This window comes from Lytechinus pictus, chromosome 19 (genome assembly GCF_037042905.1).
Source record: "Lytechinus pictus isolate F3 Inbred chromosome 19, Lp3.0, whole genome shotgun sequence".
In the NCBI taxonomy this organism is placed as follows: Eukaryota; Metazoa; Echinodermata; class Echinoidea; order Temnopleuroida; family Toxopneustidae; genus Lytechinus; species Lytechinus pictus.
Window position 1 is genome coordinate 1,946,125 of NC_087263.1, and position 4,901 is coordinate 1,951,025.

Consider the following 4,901-nt stretch of genomic DNA (forward strand, 5'->3'; position numbering starts at 1 on the left):
TTTTCTTAAAATTGACAAATTTGTGAAATTGCCTTCCTAGGGAATTAAGTTTAGGTATGTGATTGGAAACAGATCCATCAGGGGTCCCTGTTTCATTAAAGTATACATCCAAAGAATCAAAAGTATTTTATAATGACTTTATGTGGTCATCATTGTAAAGGGGAAGTATTACTAATCAGATATATAACTTCACTTTTCAAAATAGTGATCAGAGATTGCAGAAATCAGCTCTCAAAAATGATTTATTTTCATGCCATATTTCTGCCTTCCACCGGTCCTCTTGCGAGCTCCAGCTGAGTGACGTCACACAATGAGCAGTGAGCAGCTGAGCTGACAGCAGCCCATTGGAGACGATCTTTCCAATCAGCGTTTTTTGCTCTTAGAATTGTTTATTCCTCTTAAGATTGGTCTTGTTATATAGATAAAAGTTTGAATTTACTGAACAGTGAAAAAAAGTGCACATTTAACGTATTTTGGTGACCGATATTTAGCTTAGAATTTTTTTTTTTTTTCAAGAAATATAGGTGAATAAACAAAGCATATTTTCACGTAGAAATCACACTTGCGTCACATTAATGTTATAGTCAATATAAAGCATAGACATTCTTCTATATGACTGAACAAAAATTATGAAATTTCATTAAGTAGCAAAGTCAGGAATCACAAAAAAAACACGGCAATATCCATCGCGAAATGACTGAAATTGCAGTTGAATTGCCGAAGCATTATTAGGAAACAGCGGCGAGCGGACTTTCTTTCATATATCTTAAAAATGCCTTCCTGTTAGGGCGATGGTCTGTGGCCAAATGCGATGGCCATTGTTTTGTCATGTGCGAGGACCCTGGTTCGAAACTCGGATTTTTTTTTTCTGGGTATTTTTTTTTTTTTTTATTCCTTCCCCGTCCCTACCCATCTTTTTTTTTTTCTCTTTTTATTTTCTTGTGAAATTCTATTCAGACCTGTATTTATCAAATCTTGCTTCTTAATTGCTGCTTTTGATTTTCAAGTTCTTGATTAGATTATTTCTACTCTTATTTGGGATGGGAGGGGTAGAGTTAAAAGTCAAGTCCACATCAACTAAAAATTATTTGAATAGAGTGATTTCCCTTGTTGTTTTTACTCAAAACAGTCATATACACAAAACAATGATATGCAAATTAGAGTTGTCACTCACATCACATTCGTTTCTATTTTTTGTGGCATTTTGTTTTTTATTCTTGGCAGATTTGACGATAGGAAACTCTTCATCTGATCACAATAGGTTATATTTACGGAACTGTTAAAATAGTAATTATATAAATTTGAATCAAAGTTTTTAAGAAATTTCCTGCAATATCTTGTTATTTTTCTTTAAATTCAAATGAATTTTTGATTGCGTGGACTTCTCCTTTACTCTTAATGTAGGGAATGCATAGCAAAATTTATCCAGAAACAAAATTGTCTTAGAATATGCAAATCAGTAATTGGACACATGTTCACTTTTCTTTCATCCAGGCCACTTCCTCACATCCACCAGGCTTTCAGTCTGATGATGAACCATCACACAACATTCACAGTGCTTCACAATAAATATTTCACTTCTGTTCATACATGCAATAAATATTGTGGAAAACAAATAAAAGGCGTACCCATATTCAAATACCGTTTAAAAGGACAAATATATTATACCTTTCGAGAAAAATCAGCACGTTAAATATCTGATAACAAAACATAATTATGGGGCACTGCAAGAAACTTATGTTCAATTGCAAATCAAGCGTAAGTCTTAAATTCAAATTCAAGCGTAATAAGGTCGAGTTGCAATCGCAATTCAACTACATGTTTAATCAAAGGACTTTCCCTTGATTTGGGACGTGTGATTGAGTATAACATTTCTCGCAAAATGCCCTAGTAACATTAAAATTGTTCTTTCGTTTTAAATTGTGTGTTATTATTTTTGACAAGCTGTATTCCTGTCCGAGTAAAATTTCTTAGTTCTCTCCAAAACTGTGCTCAAAATTGTTTCCAAGATTGATAAAGAAATTTTTTCTTTTGTATCATTATCATTCCACAACTTGCAAACCGTAGGTCCTGGAAAGAGTGAAGAAAAAAATGGCTATATCCAAATCATAGTAAAAGGGCATGATGGAATCTCCCAGATTGAGGTAGCAAGCAGAGACCAGAAGTCACCAGAGTTAGCAATTGTGCAGATCTGTGTGTAGAAGAGAGAAAAAAAGAAATAGTTTAAATAATCAAATCAAAGTATGAATTTAATTATCGTGATGATTGATGACGTGCGGTGGCATGTAATTCCCGGTCAACAACAAATGATAGTAGGTTTAGACACCTGAAAAGTTCCACTCAGAACACTGGTGCTCTACCTCAAGTGATGTTTGTGTAGGCCCCACTCCACTTCACTACCGCTACACTACCGTACATGTACGCCACACCTACCCGGGTAAGTGTGTAGCGTAGTGTAGGCTGTAGCAGTACTCCAGTAGTGAAGTGGAGACTACACGAACATCACTTGAGGTACGGTGCTCTCTGAGTCTCTGTGTCATTACAAAGATTGCATTTATCTTCATTGTTGAAGGCATTACGCATACATATATGCAGCAACACTCTAATCAGAAAGAAACACCAGACTCTAATTTTGGCCCACCCAAGGGTTCATTACATGCCGCCGCGCACAGAAAATTCAAGCAATAGAAGTCGTGGACCCAAGAAGTGAGATCCCAGCACGCGCGACCCACTAGTTAGAAATCCACTGCCAAACGCGGTTCGTGGTTAGTATACTAATACTAACCTCGCAATACGTACTAGTAGTATACTAATACTAACCTCGCAATACGTGTGAGTGATTTTGGCCAGGAATCAGGGTAATCACTGCTGAAAATTTGTCTGGCTTCATGACATCGGCATCATGGTGATATAATTCTGTGTATAATAAAAACTTAAACATTCCTCTGAAACAGCAGATTTTCAGCCATGGTCCATACCACTCAGTGCTCCTAAATAATTTAATTGCCTGCCTGAGTCCTGACCAGTTTTAGAAATCTGAAGAAAAAATCTGCTGGAATTGTGCCACTCACACGTATTAAGTATACTAACCCCGCACCACGAACCGCGTTTGGCAGTGGATTTCTAACTAGTGGGTCGCGCGTGCTTAGCCTGGAGGCGTCTGGGATCTCACTTCTTGGGTCCACAACACACGACTTCTATGGCTTGATTTTTCTGTGCGTGGCGGCATGTAATGAACCCTTGCCTTGGGTGGAATTGTACAAAAACATTATTTCTAAAATAAAAACTTTTTAATTTTAATAGTAGTTATGCCAAAATGCATGATTCTAAACTTATATCAGATCTGTATCTGTCATCTGACCTGAATGCATCGTCAGAACAAGTACAGTTTCCAAACATGCTTACCTTGACTTTTGACTGGATCAAACAGCGTAGCCTGCAACATGCATCGGGAGCAAGTGAATGGGACCGTGCAGCTTGGAGTTTTTCAATAGTTAGTAGAGCAACACAACGAAGACTGTCGAGTGGACAAAATCGATCTTTCCAGTTCACAATTCAATAAAAAACGGGCAAAATAACACAGTTCTGGTTCCCTTATAGTCTGAAGTTGTCGAAAACAGAATTCGGATGTCACATTACATGAAGAAAACGGTAAATTCGGAAGATATTGAAGAGGTCAGTAAGGTGATTCAGTGTATTATGCACAGAGGGATGATGAGCTCGATTATTGTGTGACGTCATTATTCTCGACTGTTTTCACTGCGTGAACTGTCGGTCTGGGGGGCGGCTGGGGGGCTTAGAATGGTCTCTAATAATTTCATTTCTTGCATTTCCACGACATCGATAAGACTTTTTAGTGACATATTTGTGTATAAAAAGACAAGACCTTTCCATTCATATATAATTTGTCTATAATCATCACTTTCGTGAATTTTCTTTGTGTGTATACTTTAAAGAAATAACAATTGTGGTAAGCTTGCCATGGTTTATCTTCAATTGGTCTAATGCCAATTCGTCCAACAACCAACTCCCCTACCATCAGTTCGTCCACTATCCACAGGGTCTAATTCCCATTTTATCCTCTCACGCTTTGGAATCTTTTGTCTAATAGTCAGTTGGTCCAATAACCATTTAATCAATGGGGGTGGGGGGGGGGGGGGGCTACACCATTTTGGTCTAATTGGGCGAAATGAATTAAAAATAGAACGGGTATTAGACAAACTGCTTTGAGACAAAATGGTCACAGACGAACTGGTGATTAGATGAAATGATTATTGGACCAAATAGTTGATAGACGAAATGCTAATGGACGGAATGGCATTAGACTAAAAAGAAGGCAGACCATGTAATGAGTGAACGAATTGGCAACTTACCATTCGTCATTACGGTAACTACCAGTGACGCAGACACTCCTTCGTTAAACATGTGTGCGGGTGGGTGGGTGTGCGTGTATGCATATTATCAGGGAAACAAATTGAAGACAAAAATTAGAGATTCTGAAATACTTTTGGTGTTAACTATCCTTTATAATTCTTTATCGATTATCAATACTTTCATGGGATCCTGCCCAGGGGGGAGGGGGCAACTGCTTCCATGATTTTTAAAGTGGTGAAAATTCGGAAAATAGAAGAAAAACTGGGAACAAGAGTGATAAAGTTAAAATTAGTATAAAGAAGGAAGAAAAAAGCAGAGGTAGGGGCCATGTAGCACTATGGTATCTCTACACTGCAAAAACGCCGGTGTTAATTCAACACCAGCCTGATATCACTATCGGTGCACACCAAAGATATGTTGTATCAACGCCGGTTTGTCGTTAGGCTAACACCAACAGACCAATCAGTGTTAAACTATTATCGGTTTGATTCTTATCTGGTGTTGTTTCAACGCTTCACTGTTTTCCG

General features: G+C 37.8%; 1 long non-coding RNA gene across 1 annotated transcript; it reads right to left on the reverse strand.

Moving 5' to 3' along the window:
* Window positions 1-1,639: 1,639 nt before the first annotated feature.
* LOC135157639 (uncharacterized) lies at window positions 1,640-3,554 on the reverse strand. Its single transcript, XR_010296625.1, has 2 exons — window positions 3,406-3,554; window positions 1,640-2,191 (listed from the first exon to the last, which is right to left on the reverse strand). It is a non-coding gene; the product is annotated as an uncharacterized LOC135157639 (long non-coding RNA).
* Between the last annotated feature and the right edge of the window lie 1,347 nt (window positions 3,555-4,901).